This window comes from Myxocyprinus asiaticus, chromosome 18, assembly GCF_019703515.2.
Source record: "Myxocyprinus asiaticus isolate MX2 ecotype Aquarium Trade chromosome 18, UBuf_Myxa_2, whole genome shotgun sequence".
Lineage (NCBI taxonomy): Eukaryota > Metazoa > Chordata > Actinopteri > Cypriniformes > Catostomidae > Myxocyprinus > Myxocyprinus asiaticus.
This window is the reverse complement of record NC_059361.1, coordinates 22976996-22998215: the sequence shown is the minus strand read 5'-3', so window position 1 is coordinate 22998215 and position 21220 is coordinate 22976996. Positions and strand designations below refer to the sequence as shown.

Here is a 21220-nt window from a genome sequence, read left to right as displayed (position 1 = left end):
TTTTTGAGCTGGAATGAAAACAGACTTTTTCTATGTGGATTGTGCACCGATATAACTATGCAAAGGTACTCAGAAGGCTGTTTTCTTAAATATTTTTATCAAAGAATATTTGACATTTTTATTATACATTGTCAACAAATTCTAGAAATGAACACTGAGAAAATAAAGAATAAATAAAAATACAATAAATAGCTTAAAAAAACATCCGTACTGTATGTTCAGTATCAGTCAGTTGCTGACCATTTAAATAAAGAATAAATATATACAATAAATAGCTAAATAAACATCAATATTGTATTTTTAGTATCAGTCAGTTGCTGACCATTTAAATAAAGAATAAATAAAAATACAATAAATAGCTAAGTAAACATCAGTTCTGTTTAGTGTCAGTCAAATACTGACCATTAAAATAAAGAATACATTCAAATAAAATAAATAGCTAAATAAACATCAGTACTGTTTAGTATCAGTCAAATGCTGACCATTAAAATAAAGAATAAATAAAAATAAAATAAATAGCTAAATAAACATCAGTACTGTTTAGTATCAGTCAAATGCTGACCATTAAAATAAAGAATAAATAAAAATAAAATAAATAGCTAAATAAACATCAGTACTGTTTAGTATCAGTCAAATGCTGTCTATATTAATACTGCCACGACAAGAGAAAACAGCGGCAGCGGTGTTACACCATATTCTGCTATATAAGTTCAGGGGAAACTTTCAACAGTGGAAAACCAGACTTTTAAATATTACATTTTATAAATGCAACGACTGGAATTGTTCGGTTGAAGGGGGTACCAAACTGTGAATCCTGAACAAAACAGTTTGGTGAATACGTTTACAGATTAGCTTCCAATCAGCTGACAAGCAATGAAAGTAGCTACATGGTTAGTTAGTTAGCTATAAGCTCATTGCCACGGAGCGCAAAAGATGGACTTTTATTTACTTTCCAGCATTGCGTCTCATCAAATAGGTAACAACATAGCGTGAAATCAACATTCATCAGACACAATCCACCACCGCACCGTTGTCTGCTGAGCTGCAAAAAGATGCTCTGATGTTTACCTTTCAATCTGCTACATTACTGACTGCACTAACAAACTATAGCTGGCTAACAGCAAACAGATGTGATAAACAGGAGTGACATGGTTGTCAGGACATTATATTAGTTATATTGAAAAGGGAAAATGATGGGGTCATTGTTTATTAATGTATTTCACAAACTAGTTAGCAACTTACAGAGAATACACCGCTTAACTCCGCCCTCTCTGCAGAACCACCATCAGCTCAGCTCTGTAAACAGTGGAATTGGAATGCGCTCTGCTGGACAAACTACGTTATGATACCAATTCTAAAGCATTGTTTTCTGCATTGTATGTTCTGAAAAAGTTTTCATATCTGCGCATATATCGGTCGGGCACTACTTTTAAGCGGCTCTTCAGCATGAAATCGTTGTAACGGTGCAGTTTTCAGGGTGCATCGCCCAGTGTCAAGTTTCAATAAATTCAAAATAAATATATGATATTAAAATGAATAAATGTCTATTTTTCCAGCCTGTTGTATTATTATTTATTTATCACCCCTTATTTATTTTAGATACAGTTTATATTTATTGTTATTTACACAGGGCAAATATACTATTTATCAAACGTAGCTACTTTTATTATGTATCGTATTTTAATGGGGATTTAATTTATTACAGCTGACAGTTACGGGTTACAAGGTTTGAACATCAACCGTAACAAGATAAAACTAAAATGCACAGCTTTTTAATACTTCTGTGTACAAATTTGAAGGCTTCTTATTGGATCAATGTAAACATCATATTATGCAACTACACATTACTTTACGGAGAGCTTACGAACTACTAGTTAAGTCTTGCCTTAAGAAAAGATGGTGCAACCAAATTAAGCACTGACTTAGTTACAAACTGACTAGTAGTTACTAAGCCCTTAGTGTGAACTTTACATCCTAACTTATGTGAGAATTTATGCACAGCTGGTGCAACCCTACCCAGGAGATCAGCAGTTACAGAAATATTCAAACCAGCCCATCTGGCACCAACAATCATGCCACGGTCCAAATCACTGAGATCACATTTTTTCCCTATTCTGTTGGTTGATGTGAACATTAACTGAAGCTCCTGACCCATATCTGTATGATTTTATGCATTGCACTGCTGCCACACGATTGGCTGAATAGATAATCGCATGAATAAATAGGTGTACAGGTGTTCCTAAAGTGCTTAGTGATTGTAAACGTCATTTCCACTATCAAGTGACATCTTGTGTATTACAGCTTAAGTAGTGATATCTGAGAGCAAATGGGCTTTATAAACCTACTCAGGCTTGCTCCTTTGTATTTCTCCCCTATGCTTGTCATATATTAGACTGTAGTTTACAGTTCATTGGGTTTAACATGTGATTCATAGTGTGTGCCATACAGTGCACTTGTACCTCACTGTCAGTATACATCCTCCCATGGGCATCCCGGTGCCGTTCTTGTAAAATAAAGTCAGCCATGGAGAAGTGGAGCTCCAGAGGTAGTGATTGGTGTTGCGCAGGGTGGGGGTTAGAGCGTCTCCCACTGTGCTGTTCATAGCACTCCAATCTCACAGCCTGCTCTCAGCTCCTTCCAGGAGAGAGTGAATAGAGAGAGTCTGGAGTGTGTGGGCGAGTCTGATCTGCAATTAACACTGGTTGTCAGAAAGAGAAAACTGGCGTTTACACCATGCTTCTGAATCACTGAGCGAACACTTTTCCTCTACTCCCTTACCCCTCTTACAGGACATTTTACCCAAGGAGGAGAAAGCACCAAGAAGCTCCAAGTAGAGAGAAGCATTGAAAGCAACGGAAGAAAGAACAAAAATAAGACTTGAGCCAGATATTGTGGGTCCAGGACTGAGGATTGTACTGCTTTGTTTGTTAGGTAAGCCCATCTTTTCTTCTCTTCCTAATAGCCTATTGCATCTTTGTTTTAATTGCAGCAGAGACAAGCTCACTTTCTTGTATTAAATCTAATGAACTAAGCTTTATGTAGTGCCATATGGTCAGTTGACAGCTAATATTAAGTCCCTGCTGTATATGCATAATTTGAAATATATGGAACTCTGACAAGTTGTTTTCATGTTTCAAAAAAGGAGATACACTGGCAATATAAAAGTTTCAGTCTGAAATTACAATCCTCTGCTGAATTTAAAGTGAAACACCCTGTTCTTAAATGTCTTATTTGAGTCAGCTGCAGCTGGCAAAGGATGCATTGTTCAGTCACAAAGTTAGCCACAAATGTTATTTAACAAGTGGAGGGTGGACCTTTTCAAAACAAGAGTATGTAATTTTGGTCTCTGTAGTGTTATGAAATGAAATGTATTCAGTCATTAACAATCACAGACAATATTGTGATGTTGTCTAGTATTTATATATTTACACTATGGAATTCTGTAAAAATATGTAATGTTTCAAAGAACAAATTGCTATGAGGTAGATAGAACAGGGTTATTTGATCTTAAGTGCAATTTTTGGCTTTGGGTTTGTTTTCAACCAACCAAAGCAAGCAAACAAAAATACCACTCAGCCCATCATTTACAAACTTCCTTTAATGATACATTTGTGCAGTCCTTACTGGAAACAAGACGTAATTTACTCCACATTTGACGCGCCATGCTCATTACTTGTTTGAACGCTTCTGTCGCGGGCCCATCCTTGCTCAAGAGTTGAATTTGAAGGGACTTCAGCAGTTCTGTTCTAAATATTTTTCAGATCAGCCCTTAGGAATGTGCCATACATCTGCACCATATCCATTAAATCATGCTTGGTTTTCTTTTTGTTCAACGGCTCTCTTTCACGCTTGCTCAGAGCAGCGTGATTCATTGTTTATTGGAACCCTATCATTAAGCTGGAGATTCCAGCATTCTCCCGTGAGACCTGGAGGCAGGATGCAGAATCTTGAGCCCAGTAGATAATGTTTGAGCCATAGTTTGCTTGTGTGGGCACTTCGGGCTTTTTTCCCTCCTTTGGGAACATCTCAGAGGATTTTGTATTCAATAAAAGGCATATAAATGGAATGCTTTTATCACCATAAAGGGCAGAGTTATGAATATGCATTACATGCATATAGGTCTATTCAGTTGATTTAGTCCATGCTGACTTCCCTCTCTATTATCTGTGGTTTTTGGATCAGCTCACTAGCCCAGCGGAATGTACAATGTCCCAGCGGGGTCACCCATCAATCAGCCATAAGTAGCAGCTCCAAAACCAGAAACCTCTGGCTGCCTCCTGTCCCACCACTGCGCCACATTGCCACACGTTTGATTCTAAATAAGTTACCAAAGGATATGTGAGACATGTTAGGCAAACAGAAAAACCATCATTTAAAATGTGTATCAAAATATTAGCTCCTCATTTAACTCACGTACACACAACTGCGCCTGTTACCAGTCATAAATAGGTTTCCATAGCACTTGCCAAATAAAACGATCTATCAAGTTCTTAGGCTCCTCAATTTTAACTTTATTAGGCAGCTCCTTTATATGTAGCGATGATGACTTCCAAAACATTGGCCTTGGGATTAGCGTCCAAGTTGGCACAGACCACATTAAAATACTACTCACTTTCTGACATGAGGATAAGATTTCAAAGTTTGTTAAATCATATTTAAACACTTATATTCAGTGTTCACAGCGTTCATGAGTGTGTGTAAAAAAAAAAAAAAAAAAAAAAAAAAAAAGCATGCACAAAATTGTTATTAAATAAGACCATTTTAGTGACTTAAAACTGAGAATTATCTGGCTAGATACATGTCAGCTGAATGTATTCTTGCAACTCTGTTTGACACTACCTAGAAAAGCCTTGTGAATAGAAATGCATTGTTGTCTGTGTGAGTCTTGATTTAGAACTGCATTAAGGAAAGCACAAGAGTGTAGATTAAAATCCTTAGTTTCTTATTTGTGAATGTGCAGCAAAAACATAATTAATTTTGTCAACACTCTCCATTAAACTTCTAAGATTCATTAAAGTGTATTAAACATTTATGAATGTCAGAAGTCTAATGCAGACTATGTAGTCTCATAGTGCCACAGTCACACTGTATCAAATGTCAAGCATTAAAAAAAAGAGAGTTGTTGTAGGAAAGAAGCCATAGTTTCCACAGCATACAATAACAACCGGACAAAATATGTTTCTGTTAATTGTTTTAATTAGGGAGTATTCTAGTAATAAAATGCTCCACCACCACGAAAAAGAGACCACTGCATTCTATTTATAATTTTGAACTTGATTCTTAATTCATTGTGTCATACTTTCCTTGCTATAGTACTATTTTAACATAAAGTTTCCCCTGAATATCCACACATGCTCAATGTAACAGCATCCTTGATAGCATTTGACGTCTGCTGTGAATGATCTACCACATTAGTGCTGTGTTGCGGGAAGGTTGCATTTGCATTTTCTAAAGAAACAGCTTACACTGACCTTTCAACTGCCCTTGGGTGCGACCTCTGGTGGTAAGCCACCCCATACGGTCCACTCAGCACATGTGCTGCTGAGCAGAGCAGAGCGGCTTAAGGATCAACAGCCTCTTTCCCTTCTACTGCGCCCTTCCTGAAGACGTGGTCATGTGCGAGGCCCTGGCTTCAAGTGTCCTTACCTCCTTTGCTCTATAGGCCGTGGCTGGGTACTCAGCAGGGGTGAGCCTGAAGCCAGAGCAGCAGCCCAAAGCTGCTAATCCTCTTTCTCTACTGATCCTCTTCCTCTCTGCCTCCTCACCCTGCCACCACACCGCCCTCTCAGGGTTAAGAGGGCAGCTTAGGCAGGAGTCCCATGTTGCTCAACACTAGGTCAAAACAAAACAAAACAAAAACTTTCAAGTGCTGAACACTAATCCATGTAGTCCATGGAGGGTAATTTACTGCAGATTATCTTGTTTTGTGGGTCAGTGATTAGCCTTAACATGAGTTTCATTATGAACTTGATGAGTTCAAGTTTCTCTTGAAGTACCACTAAAGGATTTTGTCTTGTATCTCTTGCGCTTGTCATCAGAGTGAAATTTAACAACTCTTGTTATTGCGTCTGAATGTACAGTATAATTTTTATTTGACTTTTGTAAGCTTTGATGGGAAATGATTTGTACACTTTAACAAGGTTTTCACTTACAGGAACTAGCAATGAACATTTGCATTTCATAAATTAATATTAACCAAGATTAATAAATGCTGTAAAAAATATTTTTCACTGTTAGTTCATCACCTAATGCATCTAATAATGTTAACAAATACAACCTTATTGTGAAGTGTTAACAGGAGATGTTAGGCAGTATGACAGACTCAGTCACCATTTAATTTCATTGCACCTTTTTTTCCATACAGTGAAAGTGAATAGTGACTGAGGCTGTCATTCTGTCATGAGTATGAACACATGATGACAGATTTTCATTTTTGCTGAGCAAACCCTTTAAGGAAAACTTTCCTCCTGCATCCTGGTAAACAATGCACTTAGGAAAGAATAACTTTAAAGCCTGTGAATCTCCACTCTCAGACCCTCATGCAATATCACGTGACATCAGCGAGGGTGCGCGCAAGCGATTGTGGTTTCTGAGGTGGGCTCATGAGAATGTGTGGTGGAGACTGGCATGGCTAATAGCTGATGGCTCGGAGGAGTGACGCAGTCTGCACCTGTGTTCTGCCGACCCCCCCCCCGCCGTCTCTCATCACCTCTGCTCTGTGTGCATTGATATGTTTGCTTTAAACCACAGCCTTGCATTGCTCTGCATGCTCAGGATATCAGCGTTGAATGCTATCATGGACACACCTTATGAGAGAGACATGTCTCAATAGAATCATAATATTGTGCTTGTATTCTTTTAAAACCTGCAGCCCTTCTGCCTTATTGTTTTCCTCTTATATCATAGTGGGTGGGTTTTGAATATGATGTTGTTTTCATGCCACATTATTGTTGTGTATCATCACTGTTTGTAGTCTTAAGGAATGGTTATACGCAAAATGGCACATCATCTGTCATGCGTGACGATGCTGTAATGCCACGGTGTCTGTAATGATTTCAGCTCAAAGACTTGAACTTCTTTTAAAGAGGTACCACTATTTCTTCTATTCCCACTAGTTCTACTTCCTTTGCAACCTATCATGGCAAAACACAAACAAACAAATGGAACAAACCAAAAATTATCATAGTATTTGTTTTGTGGTCACACAGTGGATCAGAGTGAGATTTTATCTGTTGTCTGGGCAAGCTGGTGAACTCTTATATATTCCTGAATTGCAGGCTTATGTCACATTGAGCTGAAAGCATGTTTGGCACGTAAGTCATAATAGCAAAACCATCTACTTGTTCTGGGTGTGTCACTTTAGTTTAACAAGACTTTCCCTATTGCCAGAAGCATAATTCTCTCTTTAAACTCAATTGAACCTGACAGTAAGTAATATAAGGCCAAAAGTAAAGAAACACACCTATGGAGTAGGACTAAAATTTACTATTAAACCCCAAAGTACTGTTTTTTTCTTAAAACAGAATGACAAAATGATAATGCTAGATAGGCTAATGCATACAGTAATGAATGACCGAACTTCTATGATTAATTCATCACAAAGGAATGTTGCATTTTGTCACACTGTATCAGGTAATCATGAATGAGCCAGTAATTGTTGTGGCTCATGTCAAGTCAGAACCTTTGGCAAAGCAGGAGAAGATGCAGCTGTTCTTCATGAACAGGAAAAAAAGGGGCCACATCCATGTTTTCCCCAGGTTTTCCCAGATTCCCTGTTGTCTACCAGAGTTTGTGGCTGCAAAAGGTTGTACAAGAGATGATACATGCCTGTTGACAATAACACATTCTGAAAATTGTTATTGGTTGACTTTTATTATGTTTAGACTTTCCTCCTTTGCTTTTTTATTTTAGATTGAGGTGTCAGTACTAGGAATGGGCAGGGTGGTTGACTACTAGATTACTTAAAGTCAACTCGTTTTTTAGATTTAATAATTTTATAGTATTAAATTTTACAGTTTTTGTAACCAACTAGTCAACTAGTCTAAAGAGAAACCAACCTTCAGAAAACAGTAAAAAAAAAAAAAAAAAAAAAAAAAAAAAAAGTGTTTATGTGCCCCATTTAAAATACTTAATCTATTCCAAATTCGATGCTAAATTACACTGAAAAAGGGCATTTATCAGCGACGTCCTCGCCTTGAATTATGATCATTGTACATTAATATAGAACATGGCACGCATTCACTGAATCAACTTTAGCAAATATTTAACAGGCATATTTATTGAAAACAACTGAATGAATAGTGCAGGATCAATGGAACAACCATTAAAAGCCTGTTCTAAACGGAAATCACAAAGTAAAAGTTACTTAACTCAGAGGATGTTTTTGTAATTGACTGTTATTAAAACAGTAGGACATTGTTGAAAATAATTAACAGGTAGACTAAGCCAAATCTATGAGAGAGAAAAAAATGCTCTAAAAAGTTGCGCATATTTCACGACGTGCAGTCGTGCATTAGCCATTGATCTAATATGACAGCTGTTCAGTAAAGAACGTTAACCAATAAGTTACGATGTAAAAAAAAAAAAAAGTAGCTATAGGATAGAAAGGATAGATAGGCCTGTGATGTAACCTGCAATAAACCTAATGTATTCTAAACATGACGTGCACACAGAATAAAAGATAGTTTAACCCATTCAGCAGTCGGCACCTTGTTGAAAATAGCCTTCTTAATCAGCAGATTAAAAAATGGCATACCTAGCCTAAAACAGTTATTTTCTAGGATACTTACTCAAAAGCTTAAATTTTTGATGAGTAAAATTAACCCGTCGACATGGTCCTGTGAAAGACGGGATTTGACTCACCTGAGGCGTCTATCCTGCGCTTGAAAAAGCCCGCTCAGTGGAAAAATAACGTACAAGCATGCACAGATTTAAAGAAGACTCAAATGTGAAAACATCCATAGGGACTTTCAAATGTCTGGAAAGCCGATTCCCGCACCACTGAAGTGATTTCATTACTACTTTGCTGAGTTTGCTTGTCTAGCGAGAGGACATTTTCCTGCGCGCGCCGCGAGTGAGAGAGGGAAGAAGCACGCGCAGCCTGAGGTGAAATTAAACTCTGTATCTGCTCCAGAAATCCTCTTTTTTTTTTTTTTTTTTTTTTTTTTTTAAATATTTGTATTATTAATTCTATTTAAAATATGTAACATTAATATGACAGTAATTTAAGTGCAGCCTCTGTAAAAATATAAAGCCAAACATAAATGTGTAAAAATTATGATCAGTTTAATGGGGGAAATATTAACCGACTAGTAATTCCAGTGTGGACTAGCAGCATCAGAACAGTTTAGTCGACTAGTCTCGCACATCCCTAATATATACACTATATTGCCAAAAGTATTCGCTCATCTGCCTTTAGACGCATATGAACTTAAGTGACATCCCATTCTTAATCCATAGGGTTTAATATGACGTCGGCCCACCCTTTGCAGCTATAACAGCTTCAACTCTTCTGGGAAGGCTTTTCACAAGGTTTAGGAGTGTGTTTATGGGAATTTTTGACCATTCTTCCAGATGCGCATTTGTGAGGTCAGACACTGATGTTGGACGAGAAGGCCTGGCTCGCAGTCTTCGCTCTAATTCATCCCAAAGGTGCTCTATCGGGTTGAGGTCAGGACTCTGTGCAGGCCAGTCAAGTTCTTCCACACCAAACTCGCTCATCCATGTCTTTATGGACCTTGCTTTGTGCATTGGTGCACAGTCATGTTGGAACAGGAAGGGGCCATCCCCAAACTGTTCCCACGAAGTTGGGAGCATAGAATTATCCAAAATCTCTTGGTATGCTGAAGCATTCAGAGTTCCTTTCACTGGAACTAAGGGGCCAAGTCCAGCTCCTGAAAAACAACCCCACACCATAATCCCCCCTCCACCAAACTTCACAGTTGGCACAATGCAGTCAGACAAGTACCATTCTTCTGGCAACCGCCAAACCCAGACTCGTCCATCAGATTGCCAGATGGAGAAGCGTGATTCGTCACTCCAGAGAACGCGTCTCCACTGCTCTAGAGTCCAGTGGCGGCGTGCTTTACACCACTGCATCCAACGCTTTGCATTGCACTTGGTGATGTATGGCTTGGATGCAGCTGCTCAGCCATGGAAACCCATTCCATGAAGCTCTCTACGCACTGTTCTTGAGCTAATCTGAAGGCCACATGAACTTTGGAGGTCTGTAGCGATTGACTCTGCAGAAAGTTGGCGACCTCTGCGCACTATGCACCTCAGCATCCGCTGACCCCGCTCTGTCATTTTACGTGGCCTACCACTTCGTGGCTGAGTTGCTGTCATTCCCAATCGCTTCCACTTTGTTATAATACCACTGACAGTTGACTGTGGAATACTTAGTAGCGAGGAAATTTCACGACTGGACTTGTTGCACAGGTGGCATCCTATCACAGTACCACGCTGGAATTCACTGAGCTCCTGAGAGTGGCCCATTCTTTCACAAATGTTTGTAGAAGCAGTCTGCATGCCTAGGTGCTTCATTTTATACACCTGCGGCCATGGAAGTGAATGGAACACCTGAATTCAATTATTTGGATGGGTGAGCGAATACTTATCGCAATATAGTGTATATATGTATATATGCCATTTTTGAATGCAGGAATGTGTCCTTTGTGAACACCTCCTGAGAAACATGGCTGTAAATTCTATTTATTTGGGGCTTCCTTATGGCCGACTAGTCAAATAATTGTTTATGCAACCACACAAATTGTCAATTCTGAATATATATATATATATATATATATATATATATATATATATATATATATATATATATATATATATATATTATTATTATTATTATTATTATTATTTTTTTTTCACATCCCTAGTTAGTACTGACTTATTCTGATCATGAGCAATAGAGAAAAACAAAAGAGAAGCATAAAGGAACCAATGCTGCTGATAAGGCCATTAAATCATTGTATTAACAGAAAGATCTGTTCTGATTTTTGTACAGTGTCTTTTGTACAGTGTGATTCCTCTTTAACCCTAAACACATGTCCGATTTGGCTGTGAACCCTGCCGATATACTTTAGGCACACTAGGTCACATCTGACTGCGAGGGAGTTTTAAATTACCCTAATCCTCTGAATTTGCGAAGACGTAATTCCTGTAATATATGACTCTAGTGATTTGTCAAAGCCACCTGGAATACTTTCCATCTTTCCACTGTCTGCAGCACGCTGATAGCAGGATGTCCATATAAAAAGCTCCATCCTGGATGTAAATGGAGCTCTTTGTCTTAACTGTGCTGAGAGGGAAATTACCCATGCTCTTAGATCCATATTCAACACAACACCATTTCAATGGGGGCTTTTATTTTACCAGTGTTCAGTTGAAGAATTCAGCCATAGCCAGGCCCCATCTTCATTTTTATTCTGTTGCCAGATAGAAACAATCTTAAGCTTCAGAGAGATATCAGCCTGTTTTCTCTCAGGCCAAGGGATCCTATTCAAGACTAGTTATGAAAGTTTTCAGTAATTCTGCACATTTAATTGCAGTAGAAGATATGTGATGTCAGGTGGTTGACTAATCGAATAGTCATCTAACAACTGACTAGTCGATTAGTGGGGTCAACTACAAAAATTCTTTAGTGGTGTTGGTCTTAATGGGAGACACAATTCTCAAATTGAGAGACGTAACTTCTTAGAGAGTGTTTTTACATGATTTGTAAAACTTGCTGTGTTTAACAGTGATTAACAGTCAGTACAATAAAGCCCTTTTCAAGAAGTTTCGTCTTTTTAATGCTTTGTTTAATTTTTTAATGCGCTGTTGTTACAGCAAAGCACTGCATTAACAATATATTTCAAGACTATCACTTTCGGACATGAAATCCTCTACTGTGAGTAATATTCCCATATTTGTGAGGTGCTTTGGAGAGATTAACGTATTTTGCTGATTCTGTCTGACACTGCTTAAAAAATAGTTGCAGTAAATAAGGTTTAAACTGCTTGACCTCCAATATTATCTTGCAGTTCTGCGCTTTCGTCTGCACTGCGAGGATCGCCCTGAAGCACCCCAGTTACATTGAAGCGCATCATTCTGCATTCAGGATGTGCATTAGCGGTTTTGGAGCCTTTCTTATTTCTTACTTTTCTTACTTTGATAGTTTTGTGCAGTAATATATTTGTTGAATATCCTATTTGTTACCATGTTGTAGTGCTGTGCCTAGCGTCCGTATATCCTCTAAAAGGCTTCTGATTGGGGTCATGTAAAACATAACGTAGCCTAATTATACATTATTATCCTTAACACTGACTAGTCTACTAGTCGTTCAAACAACTGACCAACAGGTCGATTATGAAAATTGGTAGTTTTGCACATCTCTAAGGATTTTGCCCTGGTCTGAGAGTTTTGCATAGTTAACTGTTGAAAATCTCTATATTATTTGCACATTTTATCTAGTTTTATTTATGTTTCATTTCCCCTTGCTGTTGCACAACATTGATTTTGCACACATCACACAGTGGGTCCGTTCCAAAACCTTAATGAGCTCCCTCCGGAGGCAGCATTTTAAGGCATCATAGGCTCTCTCCCGACAGGAAGACTGTTCCAAAAGGTAGGTATCTTAATTTTGCTGCCTCCTAAGATACCTCATTTTGGCCAAATTCTAAGGTAACATCGTGAGCTGCATGTGATGAGCGCTATTTTAAAGACGGGAAGAGTTTCCGCCTATGTAGAGCGTTCCAAATCGCTCTCTTACTAGGCCCCATTTCAGTTAGGATGCTGCCATAGAAAACAGCTGCCTATGTAGGTAGGAGACAGTGAGGCAGCTCACTAAGTTTTGTAACAGACCCATTGATTAGAGAGATCACAGGTCAGCTTCTGTCTATTTATCTACTGGTTTGCTATGCAGATTCCTTGAAATCATAATAAAACATAGAAAATGTGGTAAAAAAAAAAAGGCTTGTAGGTTTGGGAACTGATATGAAGTAGCTGACCTCTGCCATGTAAGGAGAAAATTAAGGACAGGGAGGTATCAATTTTACAGCCATGACATCACCCTCCCTCTGGTGCTGGCACTTTTCAACAAGGGAAAACATGACGCCACTCCCTCAGTAAAAGTCAGAGCAATTAAAACACAGTGAAGTACACTGGACAAGATGCACATGTGAATATTTTGTTTATAATCTATGCAGAAACGGCATATATAGGCCTGCCGTTAGTATTGGTTTACTTTGTAAAATTTGCTTGCATTGTTGGTCATAAACTAAACATCTGTTAAGGAAAAAGTCAGGAAGGTTCTAAGTTGAGGGCAAATTAAACTGCTCTACAAAGACAAAACACAGTTACTATGCAAACACTTGGCTTCAAATGGCTTCAAATTTACTTGGGTTTGTGTGGATTTTGTTGTAACTCTTGTCTCCACTGTCCGTTTTCTCTGAATCTGAGCATAGTTGATCCAAACCTATCAGTCACAACAACATTTCGACCAAAAGTGTAGTTACTGCATTTTTCCCTTTGCATGGTAGTATACAAAACTATTTTGTGTATATTCCTTTATTTTTACTTTATTTGTAAAGTATTTTCAAACCACGATTTCTTTTTTATTTTTTTTTTTTTGCGATTTTCAAACTGCGAGGGCTGCGATTTAATTAAATAAATAGATAGTCTCAACGCGCTGCCCGCTGTGCTGTGCCTATGTGCATGGCTATTTTGTCTGTAGTCTGTAGTGCTTTCTTAAATACAATGGGATCATTGTTTTACACATGGGGTTTTAGAGAGGTTCTATGTTCCATATAAACAAACTCTATCTATCTGGTGCCCTGATTGACAGATGTGCTCTGAGTTCGGTTAGGTGTGTTATCGTGATCTGAACACATTATTTAAAGCATCCCAGATTTACTTTAATTGCACATTTGTGTAATTTCACATACCTCTGTTTGTCCACTACAATTTAATGAGCAATTGTGTAAAATTCAGATTGTTGCCAGCCTCTCTCTCTCTACTGATCCAGGTGAAACTTTACTCGGGGCCTGGTATCTCAGCTGTTCTGTGGCCATACTTGGCCAGCATCTCTGACTCCCGGGGTCTTATCCCCCCCCCCGTTCACTGATCGTCTGTCTGTCAGTGGCTTAGCTGCTAGCTTGCTTCTGCGCACACATGGAAGGTCAGCTGGCCCATCACTAACCACCCAGTCAGGCCACAGGCTATCAGTGAACAGTTGGGCTGAAAAGATTCCTGGGAAGGCAAACAGCAGGGCCTCACTCTCACTGGCAGTCTCTCATTCCTGTCACAATGTCAGACTAGGTCCCTTTGTCTCTATATTTTATATTTTTGAACTCTCTCTCATTTTTTCCTTTATTTTGTTTTTTTTTACCTTGGTACCAGAAGTATTTTTCTTGTTAATATTCTCCATGGGGACAAAAAAAGTTATGATCAAATCAACCAGCTTCTAGATGAATGACATCATTGTGAACTATGATTTGAAGCAAAAAAACAATAAAAAAAAGAGTTTGAAAATTGTGAAGAAAGACAACGAAAGCAATGCGAGTGATGTAATTGAAAAAGAAAATGATGGTTAAATATATCATTACTTATAATAGGTATGTCTTGGAGGGATTATATGTTATTGTTAAAAATCAATTTCACTATGGAGAAAATTAATGGGATTTTTTTTTTACTATGGGAACCCTACTGTTGCCTGCACTGACAGTGAAAGCAAAGAGGTGAAAGGAAAATATTTTCAGGGAGGAAAGGAATGGGATTGTGACACATTACAGGTCATTTCGAACCTATTTTTCCCTTATGAACATCAAAGCTCAACATGGTATATTTGGTGCTAACCACTATGCCACTGCTCAGATGCATTTTCTCTCCATCATCCGTAGAATGGACCTCAAGTAGCACATGAAGTCAACAGTATGTAAATCCTTTTGGATTCAGTGATGAATTACTCTATCAGCCACTCTCAGAAACAACAGTCTCTTTTTTTAAACAAATGTTTACACTTTGTCTCTCTACATATTTGAGAACTCATTATATGTTCAGAGCGAGGCAACTGAACCTAAAGAAGTTATTGTTTGTTTTGCCCAAACAGACCAAAAATTCTTGCTAACTGAAAACACCACAAATTCAGACAAGGAATATCTGTGCACTTCAAACATTAGTTCATTGTGCTGAGTTAAGAGAGACTGCATTTAAAGTCCATTAGTTAGAGAGCAGCATTTTCTAAAGAAGTGCTTCCATTGTATGGTACATTGCATAAACACCAGTGCAGCTTCAAGCAGACATTTATGTAAGAGCATATATCTATACAGTATTTTAAAATAGTTTTTTGCTGAATGGATGAAGAAATAAAATGTCATGGCAACCTTGTTCAGAACCTTTCTGGAGCAGGGATGCTATGGTGACATTCTTGTCTTTCATAAGGAGGTGTTGTACTGCAAATCAAGGAGTCTATGGTTTGAACCATCTGAAAAATTAACGACATACTCCAGCTAAAGAACACTAAGTAGATTCTATCATTTCAGCCCATAATGAAATTAAAATAATCGTTTGACTTGCCAAATAGATGATGGATTTTTTTTGTGAAAGACTCTTGAAATTGTAGGGTACTTTGTAATTGCATTTTTCTATAAGAGCCCCAGAGAAAGAGATACTAAATGGCTAAAATCGTGAATAATCACGAAAGTTGAAGCATTATATATCCGAACAGCTTTTTGTTTTACATTTCAAGCAAGTGACATACAGCTCCCATGGTGCTTTCTTTTTTTATCCCCTATGCTGTCTGTGTATATCTACTGAGAGATTATTGTGCATCAATCTTTCTATACAAAAATAATAAAAACAATCTCATCAGTTCACAACCTTTCCCAGTTTATGAGTCATTGGCATCTATGCTGCCTGGATTGCATAAACCTTTTATATAATGGAGTATTGTAGAACAGTAGGACTAAAGAGGATTGAAATGTTATGGGGAAGAGCATAGTATCAAATATTTAGTGTAAGCTGTTTTCCTGTAAAAAGCAGAAGTATCTCACAGGTCAGGCATAGGCAGGCATTTGGTGTCTGCCGTGACAGCTGGAGCATTACAAAGAAGGATTTTTTGTTGTATTTGAGTGAAGAGATTACCTTATCATAGTTGGTTTTCCACAGAAAATATAGTTTCTCGTTGTCTTAGTGAGGTTTATGTGAGAAGATATCTATTGTTCACTGTAGAAATTCAACCCACTAAAATGTAATTGCTGCCTTAAGTATTTAAGTAAAAATCAAAGTGCCAAATTTACAACAAGCATTAATAAATTCATGGCACTTTTATTACTGATGAAGAAAATAGAGTAGAAAGGATCGTGACAAGATAAATGGATAGAAGCAAATATGTTATTATAGCATATTGATGATTCTTTTTTTTTTTTTTTTTTTTTTTTACCATCTATGATGTGTGAAATAGCTCTGATTTGAATGTTCAAACATGCCTATGATGGCCAAAAAATCCTGTCTATGTAGGCAGCTCACTTGGTTTTGAGGCACAGTAATAGTCTCATCTCAATTTTCAATTATTTGTTTGTGTAAAGGAACTTTGTGTGTGTGTGTTGTGTATTGACATATTAATGCATGGCATCTTTAATACACTCATGTGCCACACAGTTCCCTGTGGAGGAAAATCTCAATTCATATCCACTGTTTATCATTTCTGAATTGAGATCTGTGCAACATCAAAAGACTGCCATGCGAGTTAACACAGCTCGCAGGGTGGCTCTGGGCAAAATGGGGGGTAGTTCTGGCAGGGGGTGCTGGCACTTTTCAGTGCATCAGTGGGATTAGTTATCTCTAGTGATGACTCTCTTTCTCTCTGTGCTGATGGATAGCCATGCAAAGAGAGCCAGGAACACATGCCATCACTTCAGACAACAAGTAGGAGAATGCTACTCTAGAACATCTAGAGATCACACTGAATGTGTGCATGTATAAAGCTGTTAGCATGTACATCTGTGTGTGAGAGCGGATGAGAAAAAGAAAGGGAAATCTGAGTAAATCTTTGTTTAAATCATGCAATTTAAATGAATTGCTGTAAGAACGTATGATTCATTTATTGACAGATTTATAAAAGTACTTGAGAGACTTCAGCAGTTGAATATGTAAGTTTTGTGCCAAAGGCTCTACATAATGTAACCCAGTGAACTTTATTGTAAATTCACAGTCTTTGACCTGTTTCAGAAAGAATAGTACAGTCAGTGCACATGTTTGTACAAAGGTTTAACAAAAACTAGTCTTGAGGGCTCACCCAAGTGTAAAAACAAAAATCCATGGCTGACTTTTGTGTCAAGACACTATGTCTGTACGTTGACATACTGTCATAATGAATTCTGTTGATGAAAGTGTTTTCGAGACTAGCTCACAGTTCTTTCTATTTTAATTATCTTTTGATGGAGATGTTGAGTGAGCGGGTTTGGCCTTTGCTATAGATATGATGTCAAAGACGATCACATATCAGTCATAGATGCTGATATTTTGGAGAGTTTTTTGCACGGTAAGACCAGGAACATGTAGTAAGCGAGTAAATATGGTCAATTTTGATTTCATGTTAATGAAAATGTGAACTCAAATGTGACACTATTTTCTATCCTAATAAATGTCCCTGGTCATATTGTGCACCATTAATCAGTGCACATTACTCATTTAAAAATAAATAAATTTCTTCGCCACCTGAAATAACTTTTATTTTCTGCTGATGTAACTAAGTCCATATGGGAGGAGAAAAATAATATTAACCAATGATACCATAGCCAACATGTTTCCCCTCCTGATCCCATCCAATCCCAGTGGATAAAATCAAGTCCTTCCATATTACAAAGGTTAAATGTCTTGCAAATGCCATTTCATGTTGTTGTTAAGAAAGATTATGTAAATGGTTACAGAAACTGTAATATCACTAGAGTTTTGAAGGTTGACCATTATAGTTAAACCTTGACCTTTTTCAATGTCTTTCAATTATTCAGTTGTTCAGCATATACCCTTTCAAAGGCATTTTGACTAAACTGATTTCATGGAGTTCCATCATTTTTATTATAGACACCAAAATCCTGGATTAGCCACAATTAACATGGGCAAACGTTCACCCACCCAGCACAGTGGTCTCCCCACATGAAATGGATCTAACTGTTTGGAGAGGGTCATCGCTTTATCCTTGAGAAACTGAGAATCCATTCATCGGCTCGGCTTGGAAACCTGACTGACGCAAATGGATCACTGGGAATACGAGTGTCCCAGCAGTAATTATGTTACAACACTGCTACCGCACACGACCAGAGGGTAGAGGGGGTGGGCGGTGGTGAAGAGAATAGTGATACTTCTCTTGTTTCATTACAAGTTTTTTTTTCCTCCTCTTTTGTCCTTTTCTTATTGCCAGGCTGTCATATTCACACACACAGACAATGCACAACCGGTGCTTACTATACATCAGTCATGACATTTACCATGTGCTGAAGGGTGAACTTCAAAAAGTCATGTCACACCTAACATGCAATCAAAGGGTAGTTTAAGTGAGGCTGGTCTCACTTAATCTTTTTTATCTTTTCTTCTACTTTTGTAGAGTTCTTGTCATTTTTGGCCACCAGAACACTTAGCAATGATTGGATGATCAAGGAGGAAACAGTAATGAGAACAGGAACCATATTGAAGTTTCCACCATGGCTTTTGCAGCACGGCCCCCAAGGCATCTTTTCTGTTCAAAGTCACCTTGAGTAGTTTGCCCCCTCTCCCAGCTCTCAACCTTGCTAAAATCCCTGATTGATTGTGGCTGATTGTCTAGTGTGCACTTGGCATTCTCTCACTCTGCATGTAACATGCATTTTATTGCTTTTAGAAACTGAAGTCTTCAATAGACATTCTAACTATATCTGAATTAGTGTACTGGTGACTGTCTTAAAGTCCCAGTGAACTGGCCTCACAAATGTACTGTCCTGTGTTGATATATCTCATCCCTTTTTTTAAATAGCCAATCTCCTTTAGTATATGTCACAGTCATAAACATGATTTGCAACATGTATCACTAGTCAGAGACAGGTGGTATTGGGGGAGGGACAGTCTCTCATTTGATTGGAGAAAATGAGTCAGTGCTAGGGGAATCAAATAAAAGTGAATTTAGTCAATGTTTAGGAATACACTGGCAAATAGATGGCTTCAAAGTTAACAGACATGAACTAAAAGCCACAAAACTTTGATCTTTTTATTTCATGGTGTCTTTAAAGGGTGTTCATTGCTGTAACAAAGTGGCCTGGAAGTCATTCACTTTCAACAAGAGTTTTGATTTCAGGTGAAATATACTGTATATACACTCACTTAACACTTTATTAGGAACACTATGGTCCTAATAAAGTGCCAGACATGGTCTTCTGCTTTTGTAGCCCATCCACCTCAAGATTTGATGTGTTGTGCATTCTGAGATGCTCTCTACAATTGTACAATTGAGTTACTGTAGCCTTTCTGTCAGCTCAAACCAGTCTTGCTATTCTACGTTGACCCCTCTCATCAACAAGCCATTTCTGTCCGCAGAACTGCCGCTCACGTGATGTTTTTTTTTTTTGGCACCATTCTGCAACTTTTGAGACTGTTGTGCATGAAAATCCCAGGAGATCAGCAGTTACAGAAATACTCAAACCAGTCCGTCTGGCACCAACAATCATGACACCCCATTTTTCCCCATTCTGACGGTTGATGTGAACATTAACTGAAGCTCCTGACCCGTATCTGCATGATTTTATGCATTGCACTGCTGCCACACGTGGTTGGCTGATTAGATAATCGCATGAATAAGTAAGTGTACAGGTGTTCCTGATAAAGTGCTCATTGAGTGTATGTGTATATATATATATATATATATATATATATATATATATATATATATATATATATATATATATATATATATATAACGGATTAATGGTGCATTTTGAGGAGTTTTGTCAGTGCTTTTTGTTTTTGCCCCCTTGCTCTCCTGTGACCATGCCCTGCTATTATTACTACTGTACAATCCCTTAAGAGGCTGATCCTGGGAGAGTTTTGATGTGGTGATGGCATTTTGGAGGTGAGAAATGGCTTTCCCTCACCTCCACTGCAATGACACCAGGCGCAAGCATTATGGAATATCGTCTCGGCTGGCATTGATCTGGCCAGAGAATGTAGCACAATCAGAGGAGAGTTGCTGGATGGAGCATGCGGTCATTAGCAAAGATTAACCACCCAGTTCCTGCATGCTCAGCAGTTTTACAGTCACCCATCAAACAAACAGTATATGAAGATCCATATCACATACACATACCTCAGTCCTAGCTTCTGGTAGCTCTACATCTCAGGGATGCAGAGTCTGATACAAAGGTAATAATTAGACTTATAAGATACAAAGCTAATTTAGACTCAGTGAACATCGGCAGAGTTCAAACTAATTGGCTTACTTATAATGTATTGATATAACATATCATATGCTCAGAATGATGTCTTTTTTTGTTACACAATTCTTTGATTGTCATTATTTCACTGTGCTTCAAGTTTCTTAGAACAGCACTTCCAGTAAAGTTACATATGTGTCTGCTAAGAACAGACAGAAAGTGCCTATATCACACATTTATTTACCATAAGCACTTGTCTTTAGATTATATTTTACAAATATAGTTTAGTATATTTCCCCTCTGAGGAAATATTCACCTAACCATTGACACTGTCACTCTTCGTTTTGACAAATGTCACTTGGTCATTTTTAATCACATCCTTTTTTTTTTTTGTACAAGTGGTAGGTTTCCTTATCCAAACATAACATCAGTTTTCTGAATGACAGCAAGAGTCCTGAATTAGTCACAAGTTTAAGAACATCAGTCACTGACACTGATATAATGCAGAGCTCAAACACATTCTTCAGCATGCAAATGTGGCTTTGGAGCTTTTTTGTGAGCTGACAAATGGTGAAATCTTTCAGATTGATCCAATTGCCCCTAAATAAAAAATATTTCTCCCAGGCTGTACAAGATTTTATGTAGAATCATTCCGTTTTTCTCCTGAAGAATGATCCACAGCCAGCCCTTTTTCTTGCATTCTGTTCTTTTATTATATTTTGCATAATGAAATGCTAAAATATGAATGTAAAAGTTCTCTAGTTCATGCCTGTGTAAGATTCCTCATATTTCAGTCTACCCTCTGGGGCTCTTTTTTTTTGTTGTTG

General features: G+C 37.9%; 1 protein-coding gene across 8 annotated transcripts in view; it reads left to right on the top strand.

Annotated features, from left to right (window-relative positions):
* The window catches only part of LOC127455959 (myocyte-specific enhancer factor 2A-like), a 152965-nt gene that overhangs the window by 14408 nt on the left and 117337 nt on the right, over window positions 1–21220 (top strand). For all 8 annotated transcript variants that reach the window (XM_051724179.1, XM_051724187.1, XM_051724185.1 and 5 more), the window contains exon 2: window positions 2790–2931. The gene's annotated coding sequence lies outside the window, so the exon portion shown is untranslated. The remainder of the gene's footprint in view (window positions 1–2789; window positions 2932–21220) is intronic.